This window comes from Cyanistes caeruleus, chromosome 9 (genome assembly GCF_971803275.1).
Source record: "Cyanistes caeruleus chromosome 9, bCyaCae1.hap1.1, whole genome shotgun sequence".
Taxonomy (NCBI): Eukaryota; Metazoa; Chordata; class Aves; order Passeriformes; family Paridae; genus Cyanistes; species Cyanistes caeruleus.
Window position 1 is genome coordinate 9,053,685 of NC_141709.1, and position 13,043 is coordinate 9,066,727.

General features: G+C 47.1%; 1 long non-coding RNA gene and 1 pseudogene across 2 annotated transcripts in view; one reads left to right on the plus strand and one right to left on the minus strand.

Annotated features, from left to right (window-relative positions):
- Nucleotides 1-3,853: 3,853 nt before the first annotated feature.
- LOC147651511 (uncharacterized) lies at nucleotides 3,854-9,714 on the minus strand. Its single transcript, XR_015274116.1, has 2 exons — nucleotides 8,519-9,714; nucleotides 3,854-6,741 (listed from the first exon to the last, which is right to left on the minus strand). It is a non-coding gene; the product is annotated as an uncharacterized LOC147651511 (long non-coding RNA).
- Nucleotides 9,715-9,719: 5 nt separating this feature from the next.
- LOC111945651 (coiled-coil domain-containing protein 180-like) overlaps nucleotides 9,720-13,043 on the plus strand; it is a 31,298-nt pseudogene continuing 27,974 nt past the window's right edge. Inside the window, exons 1-2 of the transcript XR_015273811.1 lie at nucleotides 9,720-11,321; nucleotides 12,149-12,231. The product of XR_015273811.1 is annotated as a coiled-coil domain-containing protein 180-like (transcript). The remainder of the gene's footprint in view (nucleotides 11,322-12,148; nucleotides 12,232-13,043) is intronic.

A 13,043-nucleotide genomic window follows, 5' to 3' on the forward strand; every position in this document is an offset into this window, starting at 1 on the left:
CACTTCCAGCAGACCAGGTTGGTCCAAGTCCCAATGTTGACCTTGATGTCTCTGGCCAAGTTTAGTTCTATTAGGGCTTAAGCTTTCCCAAGACAATCCCTGGCTGCTTGGACAATCCCCCTGTATTCCTCCCAGGCTGTCCTTGCTTCCATCCTCTGCAGGCTTCCTGTTTGTGTTTGGCTTTGTCTGGGAGTTCATTTTTCATCCATGCATGCCTCCTTGCATTTCTGCCTGACTTCCTATTTGTTGGGATACATCACTCCTAAACTTGGAAGAGAGAACATGTGAAGTTTATGTATTATGATGTATGCCTATATGCATGATATACAGGAAAGAATTAATAGCATTTTCACTGTTAGTTAAGAGGGAACTTAATAAATGTTTCATTCAGTTACATAACTTGCTTAAATGTCATTACATAATGGGGCTGTAAAAATTGAGGGTTTGCTGAATGGGGGCTTTAGGGTTTTTTTAGCTCCAAACATACTGGGTGCTGATAAATGCACTTGAAGCTACCCTTTCCTTTGCCTTGCACCACTGAGCTTGTATTTCTTCAGAATGATTGCCGTATTTCCATCAGCAACATTCAGTCAGGTCATTAATTTTAAAAGTTGAGAGTCATACTTGATAGCACTTTATAAGGCATGATTGGCTTACAGCAAGCTTCTTGGTGTGGGTAAAATAGAATATTCAGTACCTGGTGCAACACTGACAGATGTCACCCAAACAACTTCGCTATCCCTGCCCAGGACAGAAAGAACATCTGAGCCACTGGACCACCAGGAGGTGCCAGGAGGTGCCAGCATCCAGCTTACGTGGTGATAGAACATTTTGATGTTGATCCTGAAATTATAACTGATACAGTCACAGAAACACAGAATATCCTGAAATGGCAGGAGCCCCCACCAGATTCATCCAGTCCAACTCGTGACCCTGCACAGACACCCCAACAATCCTACCCTGTGCATCCCTGGGAGCATTGTTCAAATGCTCCTGAAGCTCTGGCAGCCTTAAGGCTGTGCCCATTCCCTGGGGAGCTTGTTCTGTGCCTGACCACCCTCTGGGGAAAAATCCTTTCCCTGATACCCAGCCTAATCCTCCCCTGACACAGCTCCAGCAGTGCCCTTGGCTCTCCTGTCCCTGGTCAGAAGGAGCAGAGACCAGAGCTGCCCCTCTGCTGCCCCTTGGAAGGAGCTGCAGCTGCCGACAAGGTCTGCTCTCAGTCTCCTCTGCTCCAGGATGAACAAACCAAGTGACCTCAGCCACTCCTTCTTCATTTACTGTCAGTTAATTTAGTTGTTAAAAAAAAATTATATTACTCTGATCCTGATTCCATTGAAACCATAGTAGTTGAGTCATTTTGTTCATGATAAAACTATTTTTCAATTTCATGTTAGGTACAGGAGAAACTTCTAGTATTCTATGGCAGACAGAATCAAAAAGAAGATTAAACTAGGTGCTAAAATAAAAGACAGATATTCTCAAATAATTTAAGAGCATGAAAAACAGTGAGAACTAAAATGTCATCATCTTAGTGATGTTTTGTTGAACTCTTTCCAGTAGCTTCATATCCCACTTGTTCATTATCCAGCTTGGGAGCCCAGCTGAGGCCTCACCAGCACTGAATAGAGGGAAAGGATCTACAAAGACATGCCAGAAGGTCATGTGGCCATCCAGAGGAACCTCGAAAAGCCTGAGAAATGGGCTGACAGGAACATCACCAAGTTCAAGAAGGGGAACCCCCAAGTCCTGTTTCTGGAGAGGAACACTACCAGGCAGGCACCAGAGCATGCTGCAGGCCTCCTAGCTGGGCTGGAAAGCAGATGGTCAGGAAAGGCTTGGCACGTCCTGGAGAGCACCAAGATCAACACAAGCCAAAATATGCACCCTTCTGGCAGAGAAGAGCAAAGGGATCCTGAGTTGTGTTGAGAGTGCAGCCAGCAGGCCAAGGGAGGGGATCCTTCTCCTCTGCTTAGCACTGGGGAGCACCTCTAGTGCTGGCTCCAGTTTGGGGCTCCTCAGCTCAGAAGAATGCAGTGAAGGGCTGTGAAGATGATGATGGAGGGACTGGAGCAACTCTGCCGTGAGGAAAGATGGAGAAAGATGGAACTATTGAGCCTGGAGAAGAGAAGGCTTAGGGTGATCTTATCCATGTCTATAAATACCAGAAGGGAGGGCACAAAGAAGAGGGAGCCAGGCTCTTCTCAGTGGGCCCAGTGACATGACCAGAGTGAGCGGTCACAAACTGAAATACAGGAGATCCCCTCTAATCTCCAGGAAACACTTTTTTATTTTGAGAGTGACCACACACTGGCACAGGTTGCCCAGGGTGGTTGTGAAGTCTTCTTCCTTAAGCTATTGGAAAACTGCTGAGACACAGCCTTCCTTTTCATACTTGTTCACAAACTAAAAGAAAAGAAAATGCAAAAAAGTCCTATTTGCTAACACGTTAGAAAACAGTAAAACTCTGGTAATTTTTTTAATATATCTTTTATTTCCATTGATACTTGTTTCAGAAGTATATTGGTTTGGTACATTATTACCAAATTAAATACTTTTATTACTCATTCCAGAAAAGAAGGTGCAACTTCAATTACATATTATGTTTTTCTTATAGAGTTTAGCAATATGACAAAGTAGATAATGTACACTTCTTTGCTTAAAACTTCAGTAACTGAAATTTTCATGAATAAGAAAGCTTACAAAGTTCTATTATAATACATTCTATCAATGCCTTTTACTGAGAAAATTTAATTAAAGTCAGTAAACTCATAGAAAGAATAAATTGAAATCCGTCTGTTCTGTGCAATTAGCAAAGTCCTTTCCAAAAAAAACAAAACCCAAGCACCCACAAACCACGAGTACAAAAGATGTTTGTAGTGACAGCTGACAAATGATTGTGAACAGCATTCTACCTGGGCCAAATCAAGTGTCTTGTAAAGCATCAGGATTATCTAATTCCTTACAGAAGTGGCTATGTCATGATAACATTTTATGAGGTATTTAATGGACATTTATAAAGCTGGGAAAGAAGGACAAAGAGTAAAAACTCACAAAAGTAAATAGTTTACATCTCCTCTTATTTTATATCTATTTCCTGGCCTGGGAAAATTTTTCTTTCCAAAGCTGCATGATGCACAGTACATAGCAAAACTCTTTGGAGCATTAAAAATTTGTCACACTTATAAAGCAGAAGTAGCATGTGCCCACAGCCAAGACTGACATTTAATAGTGACAAACTGGTCTCCATGTCCAGACCTGTTGATCATGATGAATAAAGGCTGCTGGTGTAGAGGTTACAGATTGACCTGGATGGACAGATGAAGGGGTAAGCACAGGGGCACCTACTGGGACTGTGTAGAACTGTAGTTAGAGAGAGCCTCTGCGCCTGCTGTCCTCCAGAAGAGAAAAACACTCCCACCCAACTTGGCATCATCTGTGAATTACTGAGGGTGCACTCAATCCCCTTGTCCAGATCACTGATAAAGATACTAAACAGGACTGGGCCCAAGACTGAGCCTTGGGGATCAGCTGGATGAACTCCACTTCCCACCACTCTGGGCCCTGCCATCACCCAGTTTATCACCAGCAAACAATGCACCTATCCAAGCCATGAGCAGACAGTTTCTTCAGGAGAATGATGTGTGACGCAGTGCAAACAGGATCAGGGAGCTGCCTAGGAAGAGTCTCAGGTGAATCCAGGAGAATACAGTACAGGACTGCTCAGCTTTCAAATCAATCTTGCTTAAAGAATTCTACAAAAATGTAACAAAACAAACACAGACACAAAAATCCCAAACAAATAATGAAAAAAACCCAAACAAACAGGCAGAAATTAAGAAAACCTAAAAAATCAGGTTGAAGGCTTTTATTAAGTTAAAAAAAAATCAAAACAAACAAAAAGTCACATTTCTAAAGGCTGCTTTCCCAGCCTCTTCTCTCTGCTGGGAGGACATCCTGAAGTGGAGCCAGCTGGAAGCAGGTGGGACAGGACAGAACCTGGGCTATTCTCACAGGCCAGCCCTGTGGCTCCCCCATTGCCAAAACCTCTAAACATAAACTAAACACAGGTAAGCACATGTGTATAGACATAGCAAAAATATATTTGTCTTAAAAAATATTAGTCTTGGCCACACATTTATACCACTGGAAAGAACATAGTCACTCCTTTCAGTTTTCTTTTCAATCACTACAAATGTTTAGAAAATATAGGAGTGCAAAAAATGGAAATATCCAAGATCAATATGAAAACAAATAACAAAGATTCCATTTTGAAACTTTGCATTGGACATCCTTTGTAGAAATTTACTCAGAACTTTAAGATTTACAAAAAAGATCAAGAGTATTGGAGTCAAATGGCTTCTGTGTTAGTACAACACAATCCATGGAGACTTCAGCTGGCTGCCTTGATTTCTCAAATATGATGGAGGGAACATCTGAGCAGCTACAGCTCCCAGTTCTCTCAGGGACCTGCCATGCATCTGGGTGGGTCCCATGGCCTTGTGCATGCTCAGGTTCCTCAGGTGGTTTTAAACCTGACCTTCTGCTACAAGGGGCTGGAATTAAGTCTGCCAGCCCAATAACCTGAGAGATGTGGGAATAGTGACTGGCAGTAAAAATTGAGACCAACAATTGTTGAGTACCTCAGCCTCCTCCTTGTCTGTTGTCACTAGTCCTGTCTGGCTTGTGGGGATAGGGGGGAAATAGGGGAGGTGTGATAGGTTTCTTTTTATCTTCCTTTTCCCACTGAAGTACCTCTAGGTGCCCTTATTATTATTTTTAAAGGCTTTTCCAAATGCAGCTTCAACTGAACCTTAGCTATACTGATCTCATCCTCACACACCAATGTGTTATCTCTCTATCTTTCCCATGATGTGTGCCACTACATATTGCCTGCATATGACCTTCTTGCATCACATATATTAACTTTCAATAACCCTCTTGCTTTAACTTTCTTTCAAAAACCACTTTGCATTACATATGTTGTATGCATATTATTTTCTTGCATTTTAAACAAGGAGATCCTTACACTGCCAAGCTGGTCTCCTGCATTCCTTGTTTGACTTCTTACAAGTGGCAATTGTGAGCCCTTGTTCTCTAAGAAGAATGTCTTCAAATAGGTGCCAGCTCTGTTCAGCTCCATTATCCCTGAGGACAGTTTCCAAGGCATCCTATCCACTACTTCTGTTAAGAATAATATGTTACAGTTGCTGTTTGTAAACTCCTTACTTACCTTGTACCCCTATTGCAAATTGCTGTACCCCATATTTCTTGTTCCGTGTTCAGCCAGGCACTGCCCCCACTGCTCCTAGACACCCACATGGCAACATTGTACCCCTGCCCCGAGTTGCTGTACCGTCCTGAGGAGGAAGATGACATACTGACTTTTATGCAAACGAGAGAGACCAGAGACTTATGGGATGCACCCAGACTGGAAAAAACCCCAAAACAACGAGCCACGCAAAAGGAAAGGAATAAAACCAGCACCATCGAACAAGGAAGACCCAGAGGAGTCCCCTGACTTCTTTCCAGAGGCCGACATAACCTCGAGGAGACTCGACTGCTATGACAGCCCTACGAGCCCTAAAGAACGAGTCTTCCCGGGGACTCCCGTGAGGAAGGAAGGCCCAGCTCTGCCCTAGTGACAGAGCTGCACGGATCCTCCTCTTCTGCAGTGTCCAGTGGGAGCAGTGGCGGTGTGCGTGACCCCTCGGGCCCCCACCCCAGAGCTGTGCTGCTTAATAAAGGCCTTTTTAAAAGGAGCTGGTCTCCTGGCCCGTTTATCACACTTCCTTAAAGAACTGAAAGTTTGCTCTCCTAAAATTTAGGGTCCTCATCGCAGCCACTCTCAAGTGCCCCTGCAAATAAAAGTCAATATATAGACAAATGTTTACAGAAGCCATTTTGAATGAATACAGGGGGAAAAAAAAATAAGGAGCAGTTCTCATGCCAAGGATGAAAGCCCAGCACTCAGAATTCACAGCTGGCACTCACTCCCCAGTGCTGCAGCAATACTGAGTCCCAAGGCACAGGAAACTGCCTTTGCCATTGCACCCTTTGCACTCTCCTGAAAAAGCAAGCACTGGAACACTGCTGCTGTCCTTCCCTACACATGGATTTCAGCACAGACCTTCTTGCTTCTCATGTTGTGCATTCCCATTTGTAGACTGCAAAGGCAGTGTGATCAGGAGATGGTTCTTTGTTTGCAGGACTTTGAACACACCTTCTAAATACCTGCTCTGTTTATGTGGCTGTAAAATGGAATTGTTTCTAAAACATCCGAGCAAGTGTGCTACAAGGCTTAAATAGTAATTCTACATTAAGTACTTTCCCTTCTCCAAAGGAGCGGTGCCTTCCATTGTCCGTGGAAGATCAGAGATTTTTCCCATCCTTTCATCACAGGACAGGAAATGCAAGGAGCGGGCAGGACCCGGTGTGTGCCGGCAGCGACCGCCCGGTGTCCCCCTTGTACCGCAGAGCGCTTGGAGCGCCTCCGGCCCTGCTGCTGCTGCTCGTGGGACTTCACCGTGAGCCCGAGGGATCGCCGCTGGAATTGGCCCCCCGGCATCGCCCGCTGGGAATTCACACCTGAGCGATCACTTGCCTGGGAATTCACACCTGAGCGATCACCGCCTGCCAGAACGTCACCGTAGTCATCTTACCACGGGAGAAGTCTGCAGAGGAACAGCAAGCTACAGCTGAAAGATCCGTGGCGTCAATTATTCCGTGGTAATTCCTCACCTGCTGGGCACAAAAAGAGATTTAGCAGCTGCTTCTTCCTCAGCTGAGGAGTGTCCTGCGTGTTTCAGTTCAAGGACCCAAAGCACATTTCGTAAAGGTGAAAAGCCAAAAAGCACAAGCTCTCTGCAGTGAAGCTTCCCTCCCAGAGCTGCTGTGCACTGCTCACACAGTGCAGAGGAGGCACCAGAGGGTGCAATCGCTGTCTGCTGATGAGTCCTGCCTCAGAGGAATCAGCAGAGAGCTAGAGACTAGGAATGATTATCAGGCTCCCTGGTTTCTCTTCTTTCTTGCATATTGGACTAGTGAAAGGGCTGTGGTATTGAAATGAAATCATTCTTTGTGACAGCTTCCTCTAAGCCTTATTCTCCACTTAAGATTGTTCTGCATCCTGGAAAAGACCTGATTCCCCTTTGCTTTGTGTTCATCTTCTGCTACACCTTGGCTGGTAACAAAAGAATTACTGAACTGCTGCTTTGGAGTGGAGAGAGAAATCACTACTGCAGCTGAACATGAGCCAGCACGGTGCCCAGGTATGCGAGAAGGTCAAGGGCAGCCTGGCCTCTACCAGACATAGTGTGGCCAGTAGGATCAGGGCACCGACTGTCCCCCTGTTCTGGGCACTGCTTAGGCCAAACCTCGAATCCTCCGGTTATTTGTGGGATCCTGATGACAAAAAAAGACATTGAGGGACTGGAGTGTGTCCACAAAAGGCAACAGATCTAGGGAAGGAGCTGGAGAAGGAGCAGCTGAGGGAGCTGGAGATGCTCAGTCTGGAGAAAAGGAGGCTCAGGGAGGACTTCTGGCTCTGCACAACAGGAGGGTGTGGCCAGGTGATGACTGGACTCTTCTCTCAGGTAACAAGTAACAGACAAGAGGAAATTGCCTCAAGTTGCACCTGTGGAGGTTTATTATGGAACCATTGAGTTGGAAGGAACCCACCAGGATCATCCAGTCCAGCTCGTGGCCTGGTACGTGACAGCCCAATAATACCATCACATGGGCTCAGCATTGTCCAAATATTTCTTGAACTCAGATAGGCTTGGTGCTGTGACCAATTCCCTGGGGAAGTCTGTTCCAGCGCTCAACCACCCTGCAGGGAAAAAAGCTTTTCCTGATATCTAGCCTAAACCTTCCCTGACTTAGCTCAGGGAGCCAGATTATGCTGAACCACTGCTTTGGGGCTCTTGATTAATGCCTATTAACACTATCATTATTGATTATTTGTCAGAGGCTAAGACAGCAATAAATCATAAACTTTCAGACCGAGTTTGCGCTCTGCAGAACAATCCTTTAGCAGGACACAGTCTATAAGCACCTGGCTTGAAACACTACTCTGAAATACAGGCAGCCCACTTTCTCCACAGCCCTCTTGAAACGAAGTGCTCCAGAGTTCCTTGAGTCACCTGGTCAGGATTTTGCCCACTCGCAAAAGCACTTGCCTGTGACCTCTATGTATGAGCAGCAGACGTGATGAGCTGATTGCTCCAGCAACACCATCCGGGAAAGCCTTTTTTCACCTCTAGATCACCCTCTTTACTTGTCAAACATCGTCCTCATCAGAGCAGAATCTACTGCTCCCTGTGCTTTGGCGACCTTGCCGGCTCCGAGCCTTCCCCACTACTGCTCCCTCCCACAGCCCTGCTCGCAGCCCCCTCAGGCCGCTCCTTCCCCTGTCCCGCCCGCCAGCGGTACCACGGACAGGAACACCCCTGCGGCAGAGCCGCCACTTCGGCTAAACCACCACAAAGGCTCCAGAGTTTCCCAGCTTCACACTTACAGAACTTCAAGATGCTGTCATTAAAACGGACCCTTTTCCACCGATGCAAACAACTCGCACACGGCGGGGGGATGGGGGGGGCCGAGGCCGTGCCGGCCGTGGGAGAGCCCCGGGCCGGGGCGGCGGTCCGAGTGGCGCCGAGTCCAGCCGAATGACGCCGAGTCCAGCCGAGTGACACCGAGAGTAATCGAGTGATGCCGAGTGACGCCGAGAGTAATCGAGTGACGCCGAGCTGCTCCGAGCGGTGTGTGGTGGTCGCGGCGCCGCCTCTCCGGGCGGGTCCGGGAGGGCGCGGGCAGTGCTCGGGACAGGTGATGGCCAGAGGCCGGCGAGCAGGGTGGTGCTGCCCGGCGTTGGGGTTGCAGCCCTGGGTGCTCGCACCCTTCCAGGGTGCACAACGCTGCCGCTGGTTTGGGGGCGTGCTCGGAAGCCGGAGGGCGACCGGCTCTTGGCCGTGTGTCCTGGGACGTGGGCGGGCGCAAACGCCTGGAACGGGGAGCAGCCTCTGCGGTATCCATGAGGAAAGCCGTCCCGTGGACATGCCGGGGGTCTTCTGGCCAGCCACAGCTGCCTCCATGGGGACGTCGGTGGAGGGGCCGCCAGAACTCTTGATGCGAGGACGGGACAGGACGGGACAGCACAGCGTGTGATGATGTTTCTCCTCAGAGCCACACTCCGCTGCTGAGCAGCACAGAGCTCGCACCGCGGGACCCTGGGTGCCTCCCTGGGGCGCTGCAGACTGGCTCAGCTGCAGACGGGGAACAGGGACGTGGCGTGGTGGGACATAGCACAGAGCGCCATTATCTTGTCTTCCAAGTATTTTAAGAAATGGGCTGAAATCCAGACAAGAATATGTTTTCCAGTTTCTGCGCCTTTACCTGTAGATCAGAACAATGGTATTTCTTAGCCGTAAGGCAAAAAAAGGCGTTAGTCTAGCCTCAGGAATGGCAACGACTTGGGTATTCAGAGAAAATGTATGGGGAAGACCTTAGAAGTTCCTTCCCCTAAGCGGAGGTGTGTTCTCATTGCCGTGCTGAGCTGAAAGGTCCGGTCGTGGGAAGTCTGGTCCGCCTTGTGCAGAGACGAACACAAACCGGGGGCTGCGTTCCCCGGTTCCGGAGCTCAGGTCCCGGGTGAGCGGGCCGGGATGGCCGGCCGGGTACTGCCGGCAGCGGCCGCCGGGGGGCGCTGTGGATGAGGCGGGCCCCGCCCCCGTTGGTCTGACAACGGCACGCGCGGGCTCGGCGCGAGCGCGTCCGAGCGGGACCGCCTGAGGGCCCCTGGGGGGCGGAGAGAGACCCGGGAGCGACACCCGGGAGCGACAGCCGGGAGCGACACCCGGGAGCGACAGCCGGGAGCGACACCCGGGAGCGACACCCGGGAGCGACACCCGTGGGGCCTGGCAGGGGAGCGGTAGGCGTGGAGTTTCACCGTTAGGAGTCTCCGGGAGGGTACGAAGCTGCTGTGAAGGCTGGTGCTCCTTTGCTTTAGGAGAAGCTGAGAGAGCTGGGGGTGTTCAGTCTGGAGAAGAGAAGGCTCCAGGGAGACCTTAGAGTCCCTTGCAGTGCCTACAGAGGCTCCAAGAGAGCTGGAGAGGGTCTTTGGAAACGGGCCCGGAGTGGCAGGACAAGTGGGAATGGCTTCAAACTGCCAAAGGGTGGGGATAGATGGGAGCTTGGAAAGGAATTCTTCCCTGTGTGGGTGCTGAGGCCCTGGCACAGATTGTTCAGAAAGGCTGTGGCAGCCCCATCCCTGGGAGTGTCCAAGGCCAGGCTGGATAGGGCTTGGAGCAACGGGGGATAGTGCAAGGTGTCCTGCCCATGCCAGGCAGTTGTAAGATGATCTATCTTTAGGGTCCTTTCCAGCCCAAATCATTCTGGGATTCTGGGATTCAAGGAAGGCCCTTTTCCAAGTGAAGTGTTGTATCTCCTCTTGGCTCCCAGCTTGTAGTTGCCAGTTCTGGAAGCAGGCGCGGCCAGTCAGCTGCGATGAGCCATGTGTTCTCAATAGGACGAGTGTGACATGTTCACAGAGAGATCTGTAAACAGATCTTCAAGGCCCAGGTCAAAAAAAGCAGAGGATTGAGTAAGAGCCAAAGGAGTTTGTTGTGTTACTCAGTTTGCTGGCTGTTGAAATGATCCCAGGTCATTTTCAACATTTTCAGGTCATTTGTGGTTTTGGTTTGTTTTAGGAAAAAATGGATGTGTTGTCTCCAGCATATGCTCTCCAGTGAATCTACATGTGTTCCCATTTCTTTGTTGTCTATCAGGTTATATTAACTAAAGGCAGAATCATAACAGAGTAGTAAAACGTTTAGAGGCATAATTAGCCAAATACAGGCATTTTTAACTCTGCTGTTAACTTTGGTAACTGTAAGCAAGGCAGCACAATCCAGTTACTCCACTTTTCCTCTCTAAGCAAAAGATTATCCTTTTTTTTTTTTTTCTCATTTTGAAGATAGCCTTAGATGAAAGTGGTTATGCATGTGGTGTGTAGGGTTCATTATTTTACTTTTCTCTTCTGCTGTCTTTCCCCTGCTGTTTTTATTAATTATTTTGTCGCTGTTCTCCATTCAGTAGGTTTGAAGGAATTCTAATTGTTGAGATTATGTTTCTTTAAAGGCTCACTTAGCCCACCTTTTGGATGAAGGAAAAAAGACAAGATTCTCTAAGAAGAGTAAAAAGTACACTTTAAATAGGCATTCAGAAATGTCTGCTGATGCCATGCCATTACCATGTAATCAGCAGAAATGTGTTGGTGAAACACCCATCAGTGACTTCACAAAAAAGCCACAGTCAGACAGGTAAAGAACAGAAGCATAAAACCCCAATGATATGTTCATAACTAGAGGGATGAAATTGACAGATTTTCAGTGGGAATTAGGAACTACTGAATTCTTGGTCATAGACCTAACGACTTGTAATAGACTGTCTCCTTGCCAAGTGTAAATTTAGTATAATGAACTGCTTGCTGCCCATTGAAGTGCAGGCTAACAGACCAATATTTGCAATAGAAGGCATATTGTATGGCTTTCCTTTTAAAAAGAAGTTGTCTTTGCTCATAGCAATCTAGATATATACCCAGTCTGAAACATATTTTTTAGGCTATATTTCCAAGTAAATGGCTTACATGATGATGCTGTAAGATAATGTGACAAACAAGAATGAAGATAATACAACCATTCCTTTTTATCCTAAGCCAGCTGCTGAATAATGATACAGGGATTCTCACTGACCCCAAGGAAAAACCCAGTGCCCAGGCTGTTGGGAAAAGCACTTGGGCAGATAAAGGCTATTTCCACGTTTCTTGCTGGTGTCTCCTAAAGAGTTCACAGTTTTTTACCTGTTAGAACTGTTCTGTATGTCTCTGTAGTTTACACATTCTAAATCTAACATGTATTGCTTTAATGCCATCTTAATAGATTTTAAGCTGGGATCTACCATCCAGGCTTCAATTTGTCTCAGAAGAAGCAACATTGATTCTTTAAATTATATTCTTGAAAGTTGGGATGATACTTAGGATCACTTTAATGTTACATTTTGCCAATTAAAGTGAATTATACTATTATGTTAGTCCCTCTTCTGGTGCATTAATAGTACAAATTGAAGCTTTATTCACTTTCTGTTTCAGACAACCTATACCTTTTTCAGAAGCATTGGGAAATGTAGATGCAAGTGCAGCTGAGAAAGTCAGAGGCCTGCCTGATGTAGTTGGTAAAACTGGTTTCTCTTAATGTCATCTATTTTAAGTTGCATTCACAGGAGACATGGTACATGTAACAGTTTTAGCTGAACAAGGTATAAAATTATGCTGGTTTGAAAGAAAATCAGCAGGAGAAATTAACCCCACACAAATACCTTGTGAGAGATTTTGAATTGGAGTTACAATTTAATAGAAAGATTACAGTAAATGCAATGATACAGAAAAACATTTAAAACACAAAGTCAGAGTACAGCCTGGCACCCTTGTGGTCAGGGTTGCAGTGGTTGCAGTCCTGCCAGAAGCAGTGGTCTTGTGAAAGTTTGGGTCCTCCTCTGGATGTCCAGTGGTGGTGGTGGTGTCCCAAGTGCCCAACTGCCCAGATTATATACATGGGGTTCAGGTGGTACATCCCCCAGGGCAGGGAGGTTCACAATGGACTGATGGAATCCCTTGAATCTAGAATATTTTTGGAGTCCTTGATCAGCTGCCCATTCTGCTAGTACATATTCAGTTCATTATGGCCCATTGGCAGACATGACCCTCACTGGATGGGTGGTGCTGCTGCTTCCCCAGCTGAAGGAAGGATAAAGAAACACTATCTCACCCTGCAGGGTCTGCCTCTTCTCATTTTAACATCCAGCTTGTATCCTGGGGGGTCAGGTATGCACTGAAAATGATCTATCATTAACAGCTCATCACAAAATGAGGTAGAGGGGAGTAGAATACACAGTTTGGTTACAGCCACATTGGCACTTTTTTCTCCTGCAAGGCAACAAAAATCAGGCTCAGAAATGGCCCGACAATTTTTGATGATTTGAAGCTT